This window comes from Mustelus asterias, chromosome 6 (assembly GCF_964213995.1).
Source record: "Mustelus asterias chromosome 6, sMusAst1.hap1.1, whole genome shotgun sequence".
NCBI lineage: Eukaryota > Metazoa > Chordata > Chondrichthyes > Carcharhiniformes > Triakidae > Mustelus > Mustelus asterias.
In genome coordinates, this window is record NC_135806.1 from 6,667,848 (window position 1) to 6,689,694 (window position 21,847).

Genomic DNA, 21,847 nt, shown 5'->3' on the forward strand with positions numbered 1-21,847 from the left:
GCTGCTTATGGGATCTTGCCATGCGCACATTGGCTGCTGCCTTTTCTACATTACACATCAAAAGTATTTCATTTGCTGTAAAGTGCTTTGGTGCATCCTGAGCTTGCGAAAGGTGCGGTAGAAATGTGAGTCTTTCTTTTCCACTTGATATAAAACACGTTAAATACGAAAATACTTTCTCCCCCACTTTCAGATCAACTTCCTATTTAATGTCAGCCAATGAGTGGCATTCTCTCCTCATGGGCATCACTGGTTGGCCAGCATTTATTGCCCATCCCTAGTTGCCTGAGGGCAGTTGAGAGTCAACCACATAGCTCTGGAGTCAAATGTAGGCCAGACCAGGTGGGGACAGCAGATTTCCTTCCCTAAAGGGCGTTAGTGAACCAGATGGACTTTTTTGACAATTGACAATGGTTTCATGGTCATCAGTAGAGTCTTAATTCCAGATTTTTTTTAAAATTCAAATTCCACCATCTGCTGTGGCGGGATTCGAACCTGGGTCCCCAGAACATTAGCTGAGTTTCTGGATTAATAGTCCAGCGATAATACCACTCGCCTCCCCAAAAATTCCAGGTTCAAGTCCCACTCCAGTGCTCGAGTACAAAATTCCAGGCTGCCACTCCAGTGAAGTACTGAGGGAGTGCTGCACTGTCCGAGGTGCCGTCTTTTGGAAGAGATGGTAAACTGGGGCCCTCTGCTTGGATGGTTATCGAAGATCTCCAGTGGCACCATTTTGAAGAAGAGCGGGTGAGTTATCCATTGTTATATTCTTTGGCCAAACATCGATCTCTCAACCAACATCACTCAAGCAATTTTCATCCAGTTATTAAACATTGCTGTTGTGGGAGCTTGCTGTGCGCAAATTGGTTGCTGCACTTCTTATTTTCCAGCAGTGACCACACTTCAATAAGTACTTCACTGGCTGTAAAGTGCTTTGTGATTTTGAAGGACGCTCTCATTTTCTGTTTGAAGTCACAGCGCAGCATCAGTTAAATTTACAATCCCCTACAGTACAGAGGGAGGCTATTCGGCCCACTGAGTCTACACCGATTCTCCGAAAGAACAACCCACCCAGGGCCAACCACACCCTCACCACCCTATGCCCATAACCCCACACATTTACTACAGCTAATCCATCTAACCTACATGTCTTTGGACACTAAATGAGTCACCTGATGAAGGAGCAGCGTTGGACTTTAACCTGGTGTTGTAAGACTTCTTACTGTGCCCACCCCAGTCCAACGCCGGCATCTCCACATCATCTTTGAAGTATGGGAGGAAAGCAGAGCACCCGGAGGAAACCCACGCAGACATGGGGGGAACGTACAAACTCCACACAGCAGTCATCCAAGGTTGGAATCAAACCCAGGTCCCTGGCGCTGTGAGGCAGCAATGCCAACCACTGCGCCATCGTGCCGCCCATGTCCAATAAATGTTTCTTAAATTAGCTCAGAAGGTATTGGACGGGCACGAAGGACATTAAAATCTGCTTCCATTCGCAGAGATGGGTGACAGACGACAAAAGGACCAGGAGCTCAGGGGGAACTGAACATCCAGAGTGTGTGGTTCACACCTTTTGTATTTCAGGGTGATTAACTCTGTGGCAATCCCCCCGCTAGGGTCCCAGGTTCGATTCCCGGCTTGGATGATTGTGTGGAGTTTGCGCGTTCTCCCCGTGCCTGCGTGGGTTTCCTCCAGGTGCTCCGGTTTCCTCCCACAGTCTAAAGGTATATGGGTTAGGTGGATTGGCCATGCCAAATTGCCTCTCAGTGTCCAAGGATGTGTGGGTTAGATGGATTAGCCACCGTAAATGTGTGGGGTTACGGGGATAGGGCGGAGAGGGTGGGCTTGTGTGATTGGCCTTGAGTGGGATGCTCTTCTGGAGAGCCGGTGTAGACTCAGCGGGTCGAATGGTTTCCCTCTGTACTGCGGGGGCTTGTATGATTTAACTGATGCTGCAAAAATCCAAATTGGACGTAGATAGACCAGGATACTGGGCCACAGGAACATCTCAAGAGCAGGTTGTGGAAAGGAATGCAGGCATTCCACGCATCAGCTCAAGAACTTTTAAATTCTTGTCATTCCAGAGAAATAGTTCGCGATGGTGGAAAGTCAACTCAAAAAAAATAATCACTGAGATTTGGGTCGGTCTGACGCGATTGATGTGAGCCAGATGGAACTTCCAGCCATCCCATATCGCGTATCACTGATAACAGTTTCACCCCTGTCTCCATTCGATACTTGCGGCTATGACAACGGAACACACCAAACAATAACAAAGCTTTTTTTTTTGCTTGAATTATAATCTTTTGGCCCAACAGGTTCACACGACTTGGAGCATTGCCAGACTGTGCCTGGTTTACTTTGCTTGCTTGAGGAGGGGAGGGGCTTTCTTTTGGGTCAGTGCTTTTAAATGGATTTTCTGCCCCTCACTAAAAAAATAATTTAATCCCGGCTCTGCCACACCTGTCTGTTCCTGAAGGCAGAGTTTGATGCCAAGTGGACCTCATTCGTGAAGAAATCTATACGGTAAAGCTTGAAGTTTATTTATCAGTGTCACAAGTAGGCTTACATTAACACTGCAATGAAGTTACTGTGAAAATCCCCCTAGTCGCCACACTCCGCCACCTGTTCAGGTACACTGAGAGAGAATTTAGCCCGGCCAATGCACCTAACCAGCCCGTCTTTCGGACTGTGGGAGGAAACCGGAGGAAACCCACGCAGACACGGGGAAAACGTGTCGACTCCACACAGACAGTGACCCAAGCTGGGGTCGAACCTGGGTCCCTGGCGCTGTGAGGCAGCAGTGCTAACCCACTGTGCCACCATGTGAGAGGTCTGACAGTGCAAACCCTTCCTGCTCCCCTATCGAAACCTAGCTGCCTGCATTTTCCTGAGGAGGCTAAGAGGCAACGGACGGATCAGTGTTCTCTCTCTGTAACCCGCTCACAAGGTGGGAGAGAGAAGAGGGAGAGAGGCAGCGCAAACCTACCAGAGTACTGCCAGAGACTGAAGGGTTAAATTCTGGCGACAGTTTGTGCAGTGCTGGCTCATGCTCCCTTTTGTCTGAAGGGTGATCTGATCAAGCTGTAGAAAGTGATAGAGTAGATATGGGAAGAAATGATTTCCTCCAGCAAGGCAATCCAGAACAATGCAAGTTATTATCTCCAAAACAGAACTAGTTTGTTCAGGATTGAAGGTACGAGGCACCTTTGAATGCTTTCACTTCTCGGGCTGAATTTTACAGCCTCCCCCTCCCGCATTGATGTGGGGGGAGTGGCGGGGGGGGGGGGGGGGGGGGGGGTCTCGTATAATATATCAGGCTGTGTTCCCCATCCCAGCCCATTGGGGAGCTGTCTCCCGCATTACAGTGAGTGGGTAAGGTGTCAGGCAAGTGACCAGGCTCAGGCCACCATCACCGCTATTCACTGTGTGGAGGGGAGGGCATCATAGAATCCCTACAGCACAGAAGGAGGCCATTCGGCCCATCGAGTCTGCACCTACTCTCTAACAAGAGCATCACATCCAAGCTCTATCCTCGTATTTTTTTAGAATCATAGAACCCCTACAGTTCAGAAAGAGGCCATTCAGCCCTTCAAGTCTGCACCGACAACAATTCCGCCCAGGCCCTATCCCTGTAGTCCCACGTTTCTACCCTGCTAATCCCCCTGACACTAAGGTCAATTTAGCATGGCCAATCCACCTAACTCGCACATCTTTGGACTGTGGGAGGAAACCGGAGCATCCGGAGGAAACCCACGCAGACATGGGAAGAACATAGGGGCAAGGTGGGGCAAGGTTTTCACTGTGCGGGCTGCTGACGGGCAACTGACCCCTGTGGCCCCTTCCCCACCCCAAGATAATACTCCCCCTTTCCTTTATCCCTCCTCCCCGCCAGCCTCTAAAACCCAATCGCCCTCAATCCCCTTCAAATCCATCCTTCCCTGGGCTCTGCCGAGCCTCCAGGAGGCAGTTTGGCTGAGAGTTAAACATCATCCAATTGGGTGATGAGTCTTTACTTTCCAATTGGTGTAGGAAGGCTGTATGTCAAAAGGATGGATGTGTTGGCCGACTAATGGCTGGAGGGTGGGTGGCAAGTCATGGGAGGAGGCCTCCAGAAATATAATTAAATCACAGTTGGCAACTCTATGTGTCAGGCAAGCCAGACCAAAAGATTTACCCGAACTCCAAGACCCTCACCTTCCATCTGCCTGTAGTCCCTGCAATGGCCACTGCTCCATGCTGGCGCTGCAGAGCTGCCAGCCAATCGGACTGGCCAGCAGTTCCTTGGGGGGGGAATTCCTCCCAGATTGGGCTTGGAGGTCCCACTCCGACCCAACTGAGATGGCACCTCAAGTAATATTGCTGCGGGGGAGCCAGGTTTCTGGTTGGCATGGTGCCAATGGATTTTTCAGTTAGGGGAGATGGGCAACATGTCTCTTGCTGGCCTCCCCTTCCCCACCATGTAAAATCCAACCCTTAAGTACTTCCTTGGCTATGACGCAATTTGTGAGGTTCTGTGGTTGTGAAAGGGGGCTATATAAATACCAGTCTTCCTTTCTCTTTCACAAAGCTTAGTGTCAATCACCAACTGTCTCCCCAAAAGGGCAGTGGATGCTTGACATCATTGGAAACTTCCGACTGCCGGTTTAATTGCTTCTTGTTGGGCAAGGGAATCGAGAGATGAAGGATCAGAAAGGCTTGCATTTTCATGGCGCCTTTCACAACAACCGCAGGATGTCCCACCCCACCTGACGGTAGTCACCCGGGTAACGTAGGACACACGGCAGCCAATCGGCGCCTAGCAAGCTCCCAAGATAGAGAAGGAAAGGCAAATAAATGGAGCTGAGGTACAAATCAGCTAGGGTTGAATGAAATGGCAGAATGAGCCCAAGGGGCTGAATGGCCTCCACCTTCCTAGATGGGGGTCCAGAGGCTAACTACGACACTCGAGCCAAGGTCAAGACTGTGATCCAGCTATTCCCGCCCCAGCTGGTCTGTTACTCACTCCCTACCTTTACCCAACAGTCTACATTTACATAATGCCTTTAATTTAGTAAGAGGTTGCAAGGGGGCTCCATGGGAGCAATTAACAAACAAACTTTGACACTGAGCCACAAATGGAGATGTTAGGACAGGTGGCCAAAAGAGAAAGAAAGAGAGAGACAGAGAGAGACGGAGAGGTTTATGGAGGGTATCCAGACCCAGAGGCCCAGGAAGCTGAAGGCATGCCCTCCAACGCTGCAGCAATGAAATTTCGTCACATTTTGATTCAGACTCCAAGAGATCGACAGCTTGTCTGCTGGGGCTAGCCTGGAAAAAAACCCAGATTGCCCAGGGCCGGGGGGGTGGGAGAGAACCACAGAGCCGTGAAAGCTTTGGATTGGCGGCAACAAATGGGATTTATCCGGATGAATTCCCAAAGCTACCCCACAGACCCTAGAATCCGGACTGAAAGGGGACGGTTACATGAAAAAGCAGCCACTTCATTTTTCCAGCTGTGGGGGGGTGGCAGGGATTTTGGCCCATCCCACATTGATGATCACATTGTACCATGTGACATAATAGCAGCACCCTACATCATGTATCATCTTGTCATGACATCAGCCATCATGCCGAGTGGAGCTGCCAGCATATCATAATCATCTGGAATCAATATCCAGATACAGAGAGGCGCTGGATTGCTTTTAGAAACTGTCTGTCTGCCCTCTACGTTTTCAGAAACATTTGTAAATGCCAAGGTCAATTGTGCCACCTCTTTATTCAAAGCCAAGCAGATAAACGTGGCACTTGTTCAATTAAATGGCAAGAGTTGCTGCTGAATGTTCCGGTGTCTCGACCCACTGGAATCTGGGTCAGTGACTGCACCGCCTTTTCACAGATCCAGGCACTTGGTCCAAAGAATGTGACGTTCCATCCAATCCGCACTCTGTCACCGCGATTAACCCACACAACCTCTAAAGGCTAAATTTCCCCTGGAGGGCACTGCCTGAAAGGAGCGATGGAAGCATCTTCCAAAAGGGGATTGGATTTAAACTTGAAAGGGGCAAAAGTCTGAGGTCACGTACCAACCGAGTCAAGAACAGCTTCTGCCCTGCTGCCATCAGACTTTTGAATGGACCTAACTCACACTAAGTTGGTCTTTCTCTACACCCTAGCTATGACTGTAACCCTACATTCTGCACTCTCTCCTTTCATAGAATCCCACAGTGCAGAAGGAGGCCATTTGGTCCATCGAATCCAAACTGACCACAATCCCACCCAAGCCCTATTCCCGTAACACCACACATTTACCCCACTAATCCCCCTGACACTAGGGTCAATTTAGCATGGTCAATCAACCTAACCCGCACATCTTTGGACTGTGGGAGGAAACCGGAGCACCCGGAGGAAACCCATGCAGACACGGGGAGAATGTGCAAACTCCATCAACCCTTGACCATTGATCAAGAACCTATCTATCTCTGATAGATAGAAACCATGAGTGAAACAGAAATGAAACTTATCAAATTAAAGCAACGAGGAGATCCAGAGCAAACCTGGTAACCCAAATTCATGCAAGAGGCAGGCTGCGGAGAATATGGTAGGCAGCTGAAGCATGTGCAAGATACAGATTCACCACAAAAAGAAATTGAAAACTTATCGCCACAAACCTTGCAATGTGGCCAAGTTGAGGGAATCCCAGTGACGCAGCTGTCCAATGCAATGCCCGACCAAGGGTGACTCTAGGTTGGATTAAACAAGTCTTCTACGAAACGTCATCAGCTTCAGAATCCTAAAATGGACAACACAGGATTGTCAAAACATTTGCCGCCAATAACCTTTGTAGCTAAAATGTGCAAAATTATTGCTAGGTTATCAATGACACAAATAGCAACAGAAGTTTCAAACTCTCTCCCACAAACAGCAAAGCACGCTAGATTACCTGTTCATTATCATTCGGAGGGTGGGATTTTCCAGTCCTGCCAGTAGGGGACATTGTCACGGGCAGGACGGTCACTTTTGGAGAATGGCCAAATGTCAACTGAGCAGGGAAAATCCCAGCCCGAGTTTATTGATTCTGGGCAAAATCTTTTGGCTCTTCACACCGGTGAGAACTTCTGGTCCCGCCAACAGCACATCCCCGTTCCTGGCAGCGTGGGGTGGAATTAATGGGAAATTCTCACTTTTGGAGAAGGGGGGGGGGTTGCCATAAAGTTTCTGCTGAGACTTATTGATGTGTTAAAATTTAAATTTTGTGGTGGGATTTGAACATGTGTCTCCTGATTATGAATTCACATTCCCAAACCCTTAGCAGAATATTGGGTATAACCAAAAAACACAGTTCCAGTTGAGTTGGGTGACAGAGACCATTATAGAATCACATAGAGTCCTACCGTGCAGAAGGAGGCCATTCGGCCCTTCAAGTCTGCACCAACAACAATCCCACCCAGGCCCTATCCCCATGCATCTACCCAAGTTAGTCCCCCTGACACTAAAAGGCAATTTAGCATGGCCAATCCACCTAATCTGCACATCTTTGGACTGTAGGAGGAAACAGGAGCACCCAGAGGAAACCCACGCAGATACGGGGAGAAAGTGCGGACTCCGCACAGACAGTAACCCAAGCTGGGAATCGAACCCAGATCCCTGGTGCTGTGAGGCAGCGGTGCTAACAACTGGGCCACCGTGCCGTTCTACATGCTTTAGCCAAATTCTTCCTGATCAACTTGTAACACATTGTACAATATGTGTCAGCTAAACTTTAACAGCCATCAACACTGCTGGCTTAATGCTGGAGTACGTAAAAGAATAGTTAGTTATTAAAAAATTAGTTAGCACGCTACACTCAATATATTATACTTCCCCCGCCAAGTGAAATATATCCTTGGAACAAAATGAGAAAAACAATGCACGACATTAAGTATTAGCCGCTGGCCAAAAGCTTTGTTTTAACTGATGTGTCTCCAAGATAAAGCTACATTAGTTTTCCTTTATGAATGTCAGCATCTGCCACGGCGCTCACACCATTTCTAATTTAATTACGATTTTGCATCCCCCCTCCCCCTTCTATTGGGCAGTTTGTGACTTCACTAGATTACTGAGATATTGAGACCTGTTACTGAAATACGAAACCAAACTCATTTTTAATCGCAATACGACGCATGTCCTTCTGTCACACGGCCAGCTTTTATTCCAGGTATGTGATGCAGCACATTATTCACAACTGTTTCCCACAGGGCACAGACAAAGTGTTAAAAAATAAATCTAACCAAGCACGGAATACACGACTTGCCTGTTGCAAAAGTCCACCTTCATTAATGTGGAACTAGTCAGCACCAGCCAAAACTACTACATTTTTAATTACTTTTAGATGGGGTTAGTATCACAGGCGATAGCCTCAGACAGCTGGGCTGCTGCACCGTGACACCTGTGAGACATGGAGCCCCATCTATACATTCAGCGCACAGACACTGTGAAGTTCTATGTTATGAGGTGGAGATGCCGGCGTTGGACTGGGGTGGGCACAGTAAGGAGTCTCACAACACCAGGTTAAAGTCCAACAGGTTTGTTTGATCAAGAACCTATCTATCTCTGGTAGATAGAAACCATGAGTGAAACAGAAAGGAATCACGAGCTTTCGGAGCGCTGCCCCTTCACGAGGAGAGACTCACCTGATGAAGGGGCAGCGCTCCGAAAGCTCGTGATTCCAAATAAACCTGTTGGACTTTAACCTGGTGTTGTGAGACTTCTTACTGAGTTTTATGTTGGTTCACGGCCCCAGACAGAAAGTGCTGGAAATACTCAGTGAGCCTGGTAGCAACTCTAGACAGAGAAACAGAGCCGACAAGCGGGATTCTTAAAATTTAAGAAGCATTTAGATTGGGCCATAACATACAAGACTACGGGGGGGACCAAGTGCTGGAAAATGGGATTTGGATAGGTGCTTGATGGCTAGCACTGACACAATGGGCCAAAGGGCCTGTTCCCGGGCTGCAAACTCTATGGCTTTATGATTTTTCAAGTCCCGACCAGCGGAGGACCAGGAATTCCTACCCTGAGTCAACAGACTTTCTGCCAGTCCGTCAGCTTAATCATTCCCCCCCCCGCCACCCCCAACCATTCCCACAGTGGGTGGAACCGGAAAATCTAAGCCGATGTTTCAGGTCGAATGTGAGTCTTTGCCCGAACCGCAGTTTACAGGGAGTTGGTGGAAGTTCTGGGTTTTCCACGCGGCCTTTTGAAGAGACAAAGTATTTGAAAGTGACACTGCTGCCTATATTGCGGAACATGGAGAAGTTTCAACAACAACCTGCATTCCTATAGCAGCTTCATCCCTGGAGGGGGGTGGGGAGGGGTGCTTCACAGAGGCAGCAGGAAAATGCGATCGCCAACACAGTCAAGGGGTTAGAAGGAAGAGTGTCCAAAAACCTTTGGTTAAATTGGTGACTTAAACAACTCACATAACACCTTTACATTAGTAAAACATTCCAAGACACTTCACAGGATTGTTATCAAACAGGAATTTGACACTGAGACACACGAGGCTCACCCTTTATTTCTTACTCTTCTAACCAGTCACAAAGTGAGTATGTCACAGTTGTCCGCCGGTGTGGACAGAGAGGACGGGAGGGTGGGATTGGCAGAGAGAAAAAACAGTCTGAAATTGGCCAGCACAAATCTGGGGAGGGTGTCCGGATCTCCCTCAGAATCGTCTTCTGCTGTTTTTAATTTTCTTTTGCGCGTTGGGTGGATTGGCTATGTTCAGTTGCCTCTTTAGTGTCCCCAAACGTGTAGATTAGATGGGATTAGCCATGGTAAATGTGTGGGATTACAGGGATAGGGCGGGGGAGAGGGCTTGGGTAAATTACCCTGTCAGAGAGTTGGTGCAGAATTGATGGGCCAAATGTTTAAAGTTTATTTATTAGTGTCACAAGTAGGCTTACATTAACACTGCAATGAAGTTACTGTGAAAATCCCTTAGTTGCCACACTCCAGCACCTGTTCGGGTACACTGAGGGAGAATTTAGCACGGCCAATGCACCTAACCTGCACATCTTTGGAGTGTGGGAGGAAACTGGAGCACCCGGAGGAAACCCACGCACACACAGGGAGAATGTGCAAACTCTGCACAGTGACCCAAGCCGGGAATCGAACCTGGGTCCCTGGCGCTGTGAGGCAGCAGTGCTAACCACTGCGCCACCGTGCTGCTCTATGGTCTCTTCTGCACTGGAGGGATTCTATGATTGGCAACTAGTTGTGGAAGTGTTTTTTTCAGTGCTGTGTTGCCTTAAACATCTGGTCCTGTTTAGTCTCGTTACGGATATGTAAAATAACAAAAGAAAATCTCTGGATCACATCTTTCTACTATATGTCAGCCTGAGAAATGGATACACAAACCGCAGGGAGCTAGTCTTCTTTAACCTCCGCTGTTAAGCGGGGAGGAGGTTTGGGGAACGGAAGATAACAGATGGTAGCTTGTAAAAAACTCAGCAGCACCCAAATTATGTGAGAGTTGAGGTAACCATTAGCTTGGCAAATTAGTGGGATTGTGTTTCTTGTAAAATGTCCAGGCCATTACTTATCATCCGTGGATTCACTTAATGGTTCTGCTAAGCTCGTTCAACTGATGGGCTTCTTGTTAAAACAAATCTTTTGAAGTTGTGCTGTTGATGTTTATTGGATCTTTTTTAGAACACATCTTGGTGATGAACCTTATTCGTCACCCAGTCTCCATGCTCCTCAACTCCTCACCGGCTCAGTACAGCCTGGTCTGACCCGGTGACGACCTGTTTAAGTCTACATTCTACCCTCCCAATGTGCTCACTTCCACCTCTCTGATTACGCTTGTGTAGCAGGGGAATCGGACCATCTCACCCTTTGGACAACTCCTCCTGGCTCCCAGTCCTGAGCAACATCCCGCCCCCTCACATTAGAGGGCTGCTCACGTTCCCTCTCACTAACTTTTACAGATGCACCATAGAAAGCATTCTTTCTGGTTGTATCACAGCTTGGTATGGCTCCTGCTCTGCCCAAGACTGCAAGAACTACCAAAGGTCATGAATGTAACCCAATCCATCACGCAAACCAGCCTCCCATCCATTGACACTGTCTACACTTCCCGCTACCTCAGCAAAGCAGCCAGCATAATTAAGGACCCCACGCACCCTGGACATTCTCTCTTCCACCTTCTTCCGTCGGGAAAAAGATACAAAAGTCTGAGGTCACGTACCAACGGACTCAAGAACAGCTTCTTCCCTGCTGCTGTCAGACTTTTGAATGGACCTACCTTGCATTAAGTTGATCTTTCTCTACACCCTAGCTATGACTGTAACACTACATTCTGCACTCTCTCATTTCTTTCTCTATGAACGGTATGCTTTGTCTGTATAGCGTGCAAGAAACAATACTTTTCACTGTAAATTAATACATGTGACAATAATAAATCAAATCAAATCAAATTAGAGGGAGTACAGCGAAGGTTTACCAGGCTAATTCCTGGGATAGCAGGTCTGTCATATGAGGAGAGACTAAATTGGTTAGGATTATATTCACTGGAGTTTAGAAGAGTGAGAGGGGATCTCATAGAAACTTATAAAATTCTAACAGGGTTAGACAGGGTCGATTCAGAAAGAATGTTCCTGATGGTAGGGGAACTAGGGATCATAGTTTGAGGGTAAGGGGTAAATCTTTTAGAACTGAGGTGAGGAGAAATTTCTTCACCCAGAGGGTGGTGAATGTGTGGAATTCATGACCACAGAATGTAGTTGAGGCCAAAACGTTGTCTGATTTTGATTTGATTTGATTTATTATTGTCACATGTATTAACATACAGTGAATAGTATTGTTTCTTGCGTGCTATACAAAGCATACCGTTCATAGAGAAGGAAAGGAGAGAGTGCAGAATGTAGTGTTACAGTCATAGCTAGGGTGTAGAGAAAGATCAACTTAATATGAGATATGTCCATTCAAAAGTCTGACAGCAGCAGGGAAGAAGCTGTTCTTGAGTCGGTTGGTACGTGACCTCAGACATTTTGTATCTTTTTCCTGACGGAAGAAGGTGGAAGAGAGAATGTCTGGGGTGCGTGGGAATTAGATATACCTCTTGGGGCTAAAGGGATCAAGGGATATTGGGGGAATAGGGGATCAGGATATTGAATTCAATGGTCAGCCATTGAATGGTGGAGCAGGCTCGAAGGGCTGAATGGCCTCCTCCTGCTTCTAGTTTCTATAAGGAGGGAGATTGCAACAAGAAAACGGCTGGAGAAGGTTTACATCAACCCAGGCCTGCCGCTACACAAGGAACTTCCCGATCCACCTGCTGCTTGCCTCCCCTCACTCCAGCCTGTACGGTTAAGACTACCGGGCCCAGGAATAACAGCAGAGGCCCTTTGGCAGTGAAGGGAACCATCACGCCACAATTAAAACCCACTTCCTCATCACAGATCCCACAGTCCAACCACCCACCTTCAACCTGCCATGCCGACACTGGGCAACTCTTCAACCGTTTCCGCACTGGGCCGAGGTCTTTCTGCACAAGTGGGGCCTTGCAGGGAACTGGGACTGGAGCTCTGATGCCCCCCAGTCAATGACTCACATCACTGGAGACCGGTCCCTGACAACATTCAGCGGAGGGTTCCGGGAGCTCCGTCTAGCCGCTGCGAAAGCTGTTGTCTGGCTTGGGGATTACCGCACACGCTGTCTCCCAAATGCCCGCAGACCATTCCCTGAATAGGCCTGGATGGGGGGCCACATGGTTGCCGTGGTGACTGTCGGCCATGTCAGATGCAGCCCCGCAGGCTGGTGGCATAAGCGGTGGAGGGCGTGTGGATGACTAAACCTCTCTGTGACCTCAGGGTTCACTCAGTGTCCTGGAGAATATCGTCGGTGCGTTCCCGGGGGCGGGGGGGTGGGGTGCAGGTTCGGTTAATTGGCCATGCTAAATTATCCCTTCGTGTCAGGGAATTCGCAGGGTAAATATGTGGGGTTATGGGGATAGGGCCAGCGTGGGATTGTTGTCAGTGCAGGCCTGATGGGCCACATGGCCTCCTTTTGCACTGTAGGGCTGTAGGGTTTTGATGGTTCTATGACATCTGTGATCACCTCATTCTGGCCTCCTGAGCATCCCCCATTTTAATTGCTCCGCCATTGGTGGGAGTGTCTTCAGCCACATTGGTCGGAAGCTTTGGAATTACCTTCCTACATCTCCATCTATCACTCTTCGATTCTTTGAAACACTCTTTGAAATTTACCACTCTGACCAGCATTTTGTATCCTAATACCCCAGGTATCAGATTTTGTCAGATAACACTCCTGTGATGCACCACAGGACGTTTTACTGTGTTGAAGGTGCTATATAAAGCTGTCACTCCCTCATGTCTCCAGTGATCCATTAAAAAAACATTCAATTTAAAGTTCTTTTACTCAAATGACTTAAAGATCTAATGGTCCTAACTCGCACGGAATCCCATTCCCCTCCTGCACATCCTCAATATTCATCCCTCCACCACTGGCAGCCATGCCTTCAGCCACCGAGATCCTTAGCTCTGGAATCCCCTCCTTCAAACCTCTACCGCTATCTCTTTCTTAAAGATACTCCTTAAAACCCACCTCTCCTACCAAGCCTTTGGCCACTTGCCCAAATATCTCTCTCGGGAGCTGGGGGCCAAATTTGTTACGCAAATCACTCCTGCAAAGCAAGAAGACGTGGAGCGGATGCTTCCCTTTGTGGGGCATTCTGGGACGAGAGGTCATGGTCTTAAGATAAGGGGTAGCAAATTTAAAACAGAGTTGAGGAGAAACTACTTCTCCCAAAGGGTTGTGAATCTGTGGAATTCGCTCCCCAAAGTGCGGTGGATGCTGGGACAGTGAGTAAATTTGAGGAGTTAGACAGATTTTTAATTGGTAATGGGTTGAAGGGTTATGGGGAGAAGGCAGGGAAATGGGGATGAGGAGCATATCAGCCATGATCGAATGGCGAAGTGGACTCGATGGGCCGAATGGCCTAATTATGCTCCTATATTTTATGAACTTATGAACCTTGGGATGCTTTACTGCACTCTGTGCTAAAATCAATTCAAGTTAGTACAGTGAGCCTTAACCAGTAACATTGCAACTGCCACAAAGTAATACATTAATTCCTATTGGGTAGGCAAGGAGTGTTAACAAAAAGAAACTGCTTTGATTATTGTGCTTTGTCAAGGGCAGATCGTGCCTTACGAGCCTGGTGGAGTTCTTCGAAAATGTGACTAAACACATTGACGAAGGGAAGGCGGTAGATGTGGTTTATATGGATTTTAGCAAGGCTTTCGATAAGGTCCCCCATGCAAGGCTTCTGGAAAAAGTGAGGGGGCATGGGATCCAAGGGGCTGCTGCCCGGTGGATCCAGAACTGGCTTGCCCAAAGGAGGCAGAGAGTGGGTATAGATGGGTCTTTTTCTAAATGGAGGTCGGTCACCAGTGGTGTGCCCCAGGGATCTGTTCTGGGACCCTTGCTGTTTGTCATTTTCATAAATGACCTGGATGAGGAAGCAGAGGGTTGGGTTGGTAAGTTTGCCGACGACACGAAGGTTGGTGGGGTTGTGGATAGTCTGGAGGGATGTCAGAAGTTACAGAGGGACATAGATAGGATGCAAGACTGGGCGGACAAGTGGCAGATGGACTCCAACCCAGATAAATGCTTCGTGGTCCATTTCGGTAGGTCAAATGGGATGAAGGAGTACAATATAAAGGGAAAGACTCTTAGTACTGTAGAGGATCAGAAGGACCTTGGGGTCTGGGTCCATAGGACTCTAAAATCGGCCCCGCAGGTGGAGGAGGTGGTTAAGAAGGCGTATGGTGTGCTGGCCTTTATCAATCGAGGGATTGAGTTTAGGAGTCCGGGGATAATGATGCAGCTATATAAGACCCTCGTCAGACCCCACTTGGAGTACTGTGCTCAGTTCTGGCCGCCTCACTATAGGAAGGATGTGGAAAAGATTGAAAGGGTGCAGAGGAGATTTACAAGGATGTTGCCTGGATTGAGTGGCATGCCATATGAGGATAGGTTGAGGGAGCTCAGTCTTTTCTCCTTGGAGAGACGAAGGATGAGAGGAGACCTAATAGAGGTGTATAAGATGTTGAGAGGCATAGATCGGGTGGACTCTCAGAGACTTTTTCCCAGGGTGGAAATGTCTGCTACGAGAGTACACAGGTTTAAGGTGCTGGGGGGTAGGTACAGGGGAGATGTTAGGGGTAAGTTTTGCACACAGAGGGTGGTGGGCGAGTGGAATCGGCTGCCATCAGTGGTGGTGGAGGTGAACTCAATAGGGTCTCTTAAGTGACTCCTGGATGAGTACATGGAGCTTAATAGGATGGAGGGTTATAGGTAGGTCTAGAAGGTAGGGATGTGTTCGGCACAACTTGTGGGCCGAAGGGCCTGTTTGTGCTGTAGTTTTTCTATGTTCTATGTTCTAAAATGGGAACTTAAAATCAAACAGATTGTAAGGAACATGTTCAATTCTTGCACATTTTTTGAACTGGGAGCTAGGGAAGCCAATAGTTCCTCATTGCATTCTCCATGGCAACACCTCAGCCAATCAGGGTCAACTTGCTCGCACTGGAACGACAGAGGTTGCGGGGTGACTTGATAGAAGTCTACAAGATTATGAGGGGCATGGACAGAAGCTTTTCCCCAGGGTGGAAGAGTCAATTACTAGGGGGCATAGGTTTATGGTGCAAGGGGCAAGGTTTAAAGGAGATGTACGAGGCAGATTTTTTACACAGAGGGTGGTGGGTGCCTGGAATTCACTGCCGGGAGAGGTAGTGGAAGCGGATACGATAGTGATTTTTAAGGCGTGTCTGGACAAATACATGAATAGGATGAAAATGGAGGGATATGGTCCCCGGAAGGGTAGGAGGTTTTAGATCAGTTGGGCAGCATGGTTGGTGCAGGCTTGGAGGGCCGAAGGGCCTGTTCCTGTGCTGTAATTTTCTTTGTTCTTTGCCAACCAATCAGCACCCTTTTCTCCAATAATATAAACTGTTCTGATGGCTTGAAATTTGGCATTTTTGTATTTGTCCTGATGAGTGCAAGATGTAAAACTTCAGCAACATGTCTCTCTTTTCAGCAGCATTCGAGAATGTTAGACCGGTCGTGTCCTCACCTGACCCTGAACATCACACCACCGTAGTGGGTAGGATCTCAAGCAGTGATGAGACAGAGTACAGGAAAGAGATAGAGAATCTGGTGAAATGGTGCAATGACAATAATCTCTCCCTCAATGTCAGTAAAACAAAGGGGATAGTCATTGACTTCAGGAAGCATAGCAGAGAACATGCCCCTGTCTACATCAATGGTGATGAAGTGGAGATGGTCGAGAGTTTCATGTTTCTAGGTGTTCAGATCACCAACAACCTGTTCTGGTCCCTCCATGCCAATGCTATAGTTAAGAAAGTCCACCAACACCTCTATATTCACAGGAGGCTAAGAAAATTTGGCATGTCCGCCATGACTCTCACCAATTCTTACTGATGCACCATAGAAAGCATCCTTTCCAGATGTATCACAGCTTGGTATGGTTCCTGCTCTGAGCAAGACCGCAAGAAACTACAAAGGGTTGTGAACGTAGCCCAGTCCATCACTCAAACCAACTTCCCATCCAGTGTCTCCATCTACACTTCCCACTGCCTCAGAAAAAGACCCCACGCACCTCGGACATTCTCTCTTCCACCTTCTTCCTTTGGGAAAATGCACAAACGTCTGAGAACACATACCAACCAACTCAAGAACAGCTTCTTCCCTGCAGCCTCTAGACTTTTTAATGGACCTATTATATATTAAACTGATCTTTCTCTTCACTCTATCTGTAACTGCAACACTATATCCTGCACTCGCTCCTTTCCTTCTCCACGAACGGTATGTTTTGTCTGTATAACGCGCAAAAAACAATACTTTTCAATGTATACTAATACATGTGACAATAATAAATCAAATCAGCACAATGGATGAACAGCAGTTAAAGGCACAAAAATCCTGGTTGATTGGTTGTCCTTCCCTACTCCAAGGTAACTCACGCTGGTTGGAGCATAACAGATAGCAACTAATTTATGATGAATCAAAGATCAGCCCTAATCCAGCTGGTTCAATAAGGTACAATGCTGTACATTGACATTAGGTGTCAAGGTTCCATAGAAAACACTCTCGTTTTTCAAGACAGACAATCGAGAGTTCCTTTCCCACTCTCGGGACAGGGGCACTAAAGGATGATATATTGACGCTCTCAGTGTAGTACTGTGATCATTCAATTTCCAAACCTCAGGTACGGAAACACTTCAAACGAACAGAACAGGATTTAGGATTGCTAAATGAGTTAAATGCTAAATGAACTTAATGAGTTGATAAAACGTTGAACCAGGACCCTGCCAACCCTTCTGAGTGGATGCAGAAATCCCCTGGCCAATATTTCATGCAAACAAATGAATTTGGAGCAAGAGTAGGCCATTCGGCCCCTCGAACCTGCTCCAGCATTCAATAAGATCATGGCAGATCTAACTGTGGCCTCAACTCCACATCCTGCCTATCCCCTTTGATGTCCTTGTTACTCAAGAATCTATCTCTCTGTGCCTTGAAAATATTTAATGACCCTGCCCCCAATCGTTCTCGGGTTCAAAGACTCACGACTCACAGGGGAAAAGTTCTTCTCATCTCACCTCAGTCTTAAAATGGGAGGCCCCTTACTTTTTAAACTGTTTTGCCTAGTTCCAGTCTCTCCCACAAGGGGAAACATCCTCTCTGCATCCATCCTGTCAAGTCCCCTCAGGACCTTATATGTTTCCATCAGATCACCTCTCATTCCCAAAATTCCAATGCCTACAGGCCTGGCCTGTCCAATCTTTCTTCACAGGATAAACGCTTCATCCTAGGAATCAGTCAAATGAACCTTCTCTGTAGAGCTTCCAATGCACTTGCATCCTTTCTTAAATAAGGGGAGCAAAACTGTACACAGTACTCCAGAGAGGCGGCACAGTGGTTAGCACTGCTACCTCACAGCGCCAGGGACCCGGGTTCGATTCCCAGCTTGGGTCACCGTCTGTGCAGAGTCTGCACGTTCTCCCTTTGTCTGCATCGATTTTCTCCGGGTGCTCTGGTTTCCTCCAACAAACGTGCTGATTAGGTTGATTGGCCATGCTAAATTCTCCCTCAGTGTACCCGAACAGGTGCCGGAGTGTGGCGACTAGGGGATTTTCACAGTAACTTAATTGCAGTGTTAATGTAAGCCTACTTGTGACACTAATAAAATAAACTTTTTAAAAAACAGATGCAGTCTCACCAATTTTAAAAGTTTATTTATTAGTCACAAGTAGTCTTACATTAACTAAAAGAGAAAATGCTTTGACAAAGGGTCATCTGGACTCGAAACGTCAGCTCTTTTCTCTCCTTACAGACGCTGCCAGACCTGCTGAGATTTTCCAGCATTTTCTCTTTTGGTTTCAGATTCCAGCATCTGCAGTAATTTGCTTTTATCTAGCTTACATTAACACTGCAATGACGTTACTGTGAAAACCCCCTAGTTGCCACACTCCAGCATATGTTCGGGTACACGGAGAGAGAATTTAGCATGGCCAATGCACCTAACCAGCATGTCTTTTGGACAGTGAGAGGGAACCAGAGCACCCGAAGGAAACCCACGCAGGCACAGGGAGAACATGCAGACTCCGCACAGACAGTGACCCAAGCCGGGTCCCTGGCACTGTGAGGCAGCAGTGCTAACCACTGTGCCACCCTGCCACTCCAGAATTTTGAAGAAGAATGGGTGAGCTATTCTTGGTGCTCTTGCCAATATTTATTCTTCAACCCTCATCACTAAAACAATTGATCTGGTCATCATCACATCGCTGTTTGTGGGATCTTGCTGTGTGTGTATTGGCTGCTTCGTTTTCTATGTTACAGTAATGACTACCCTTGAAAAGTATTTCACTGAGTGTGAAGCACTTTGGGACCTTGAGGTGATGGAGGGCAGGATGGAAATTCAAGTCTTTCTTTGACCCGTGAATTTGAGAGTGCCAGCAAGCACAGCTGGTACTGCGATCCACAAACTAATTTTTAAAAACACTATAATACATTAAAGTAAGGGAATAAACCTCTCCAAGTCCACATGAGATCACATTAATTTTTATATTAGATTACTAAACGGCGAAACCTATCCCCTGATCCATCTGCTCCCATTGCCCTTCAGGGTCACACTGAGTGACAAATGAGTTGGTGCGTCTATCGCAGCTGTTACACTCTAACATGTACCACTTGTGAAACTGGGTTAGGCTTCAGCTGGATGGCAATACAGAATTATTCAGCACAGAAGGAGACTGCGCAATCAGGTCTGTACCGGCTCTCTAACAGAAACTAGGAGCAGAAGTCGGCAAATTCAGCCCTTCGAGCCTGCTCCGCCATTCAATCAGATCATGGCTGATCTCTCCCTGCTCTCAAATCCACCTCCCCGCCTGTTCCCCCATACCCTCTACTCCTTTTGTTTATTATAAAGGGGGGCGGCACGGTGGCGCAGTGGTTAGCACGACTGCCTCACAGCGCCAGGGACCCGGGTTCGATTCCCAGATTGGGTCACCGTCTGTGCGGTATCTGCATGTTCTCCCCTTGTCTGTGTGGGTTTCCTCCGGGTGCTCTGGGTTTCCTCCCACAGTCCAAAAGATGTGCTGGTTAGGTGCATTGGCCATGCTAAATTCTCACTTAGTGTACCCAAACAGGCGCCAGAGTGTGGCGACTAGGGGATTTTCACAGTAGCTTCGTTGCAGTGTTAATGTAAGCCTACTTGTGACACTAATAAATAAATAAATATCTCTATCTCCTTCTTGAAACCATTCAATGATACAGACTCCACTGCGCTATGGGCAGCGATTCCACAAATCCACCACCTTCTGTGAGAAGTAGTTCCTCCTCATCTCAGTTTTAAATCTACTGCCTCTCAACTATACCCGTGACTTCTTGTTCCAGATTGCCCCATAAGAAGAAACATTTGTTCTACATTTACTTTATCAATCCCTTTCAAAATTTTACGTACCTCGATCAGATCCCCTCTCGAACAATCGATTAGTCCCACTCACTGCTTCGTCCACACAGCCCCACAAATCTTTCCCCTACTTATCCACTTCCCTTTTGAAACTTACTCTTGAATCTGCTTCCTTTCCATCAGCGCAATCCAAATCTTAACAACTCACTGCATCAGAGCTCTGACAAAGGGTCATCCAGCCTTGAAACACAGTCTCTCTCCTCAGACGCTGAAAGACCTGCTGTGATTTTCCAGCATTTCTTGTTTTTGTGCCACTGAGGAAGCCATGGCTGCTTCCGGAAGGACATTCTCCAGAATCCCAGAAGTGCGGGCATTCCGGACCATCCTGGGGGCGGGGGGGGGGGGGGGGGGTGTGGTGTTATTAATGTGGGAGTTACAGGGAGAGGGCAACAGGAGTTCGGAAGCAAAGGCAAGAGGGAGGGTGGTTCCCCTTCTCCAACATCAGCACAGCTAACTAAGATCTTGATCAATGAGGTAAGATTTAAGGCGTGTCTAAAAGGAGCCCTGAGAAGTTTAGAGAGGGAATTCCAGAGCTTAATATCTGGTCGCCAATGGTGGAGTAAAAGAAACACAGCTTGGTATGGCTCCTGCTCTGTCCAAGACCACAAGAATCTACAAAAGGTCATGAATGTAGCCCAATCCATCACGCAAACCAGCCTCCCATCCATTGACTCTGTCTATACTTCGGAAAAGTGGCCAGCATAATTAAGGACCTCTCTTTTCCACCTTCTTCCGTCGGGAAAAAGATACAAAAGCCTGAGGTCATGTACCAACTGACTCAAGAACAGCTTCTTCCCTGCTGTCATCAGACTTTTAAATGGACCTACCTTGCATTAAGTTGATCTTTCTCTACACCATAGCTATGACTGTAACACTACATTCTGCACTCTTCTTGCCTTCTCTATGAACAGTATGCTTTGTCTGTATAGCGCGCAAGAACCAATATTTTTCACTCTATGTTAATATATGTGACAATAATAAATCAAATCAAATCAAAGATGATTAGGGACCAGCATTAGAGCAGCAGGGTGGTCTTGAGGGTGATGGGACGGGAGGAGATTACAGAGATAAGGAGGGACAGGCCATGCAGGATTTGAAAATAAGGATGAGCAGTTTAAAATTGAGGTGCTACTTAACAGGAAGCCAATGTAGGTCACCAAGCAGAGAAGGTGATCGGTAAACGGAACTCAGTGCAAGTTTTGATCCATCTCAATTCCATTTTGCTGTCCGTATTTCTAAAATCGTAATCCAACAGTTTGCAAACACAAACAGGAGTTTGAGGAGGTAGAGGAACAAGAACCATAAAGAAAAATCCCTGGACAAAATCTAGTGGAAAATGGGATTTGAATAGTTGGATGGTTTGTCATTGACTCGTGAGGATGCAATGGACCGAAGGGCCTTTTTCTGTGTTGTAGACCTCTGTGTCTCTAGCCTTTTTATCTATTTTAGACATTTCTAATCTTCACTGGAACACACAGACTGAAGTAACACAAAATGCCACTCTTATCAAAAACATGCCTTTACACCGTTCCTCAATTCATCTCAAACTTTGCATATGGGTGGGATTAGAGTGTTTGACAGTAACAGAAAACAGAATTGTGAACTATTCCAGACACTGGTTGTATATATTGCAACTCCATGTTGCAACCAAGTTCCATCCATCTAATGGACTTATTTGCAAAAGAGACCATCCAATGCATTTATACAACTCGGAATGATTAACAGAACAAAAAGGGTCAAAGCCAACCTGCCTTTACAAAACCTCCCTGCGGCCATTTAAATCCCATTGCTAATCACAAGCTATTC

The 21,847-nt window shown here is 47.2% G+C and overlaps 1 protein-coding gene across 5 annotated transcripts in view; it reads right to left on the reverse strand.

Annotated features, from left to right (window-relative positions):
- The window catches only part of LOC144494736 (coronin-2B-like), a 155,463-nt gene that overhangs the window by 81,684 nt on the left and 51,932 nt on the right, over positions 1–21,847 (reverse strand). For all 5 annotated transcript variants that reach the window (XM_078214018.1, XM_078214013.1, XM_078214015.1 and 2 more), the window contains one exon: positions 6,654–6,775. The gene's annotated coding sequence lies outside the window, so the exon portion shown is untranslated. The remainder of the gene's footprint in view (positions 1–6,653; positions 6,776–21,847) is intronic.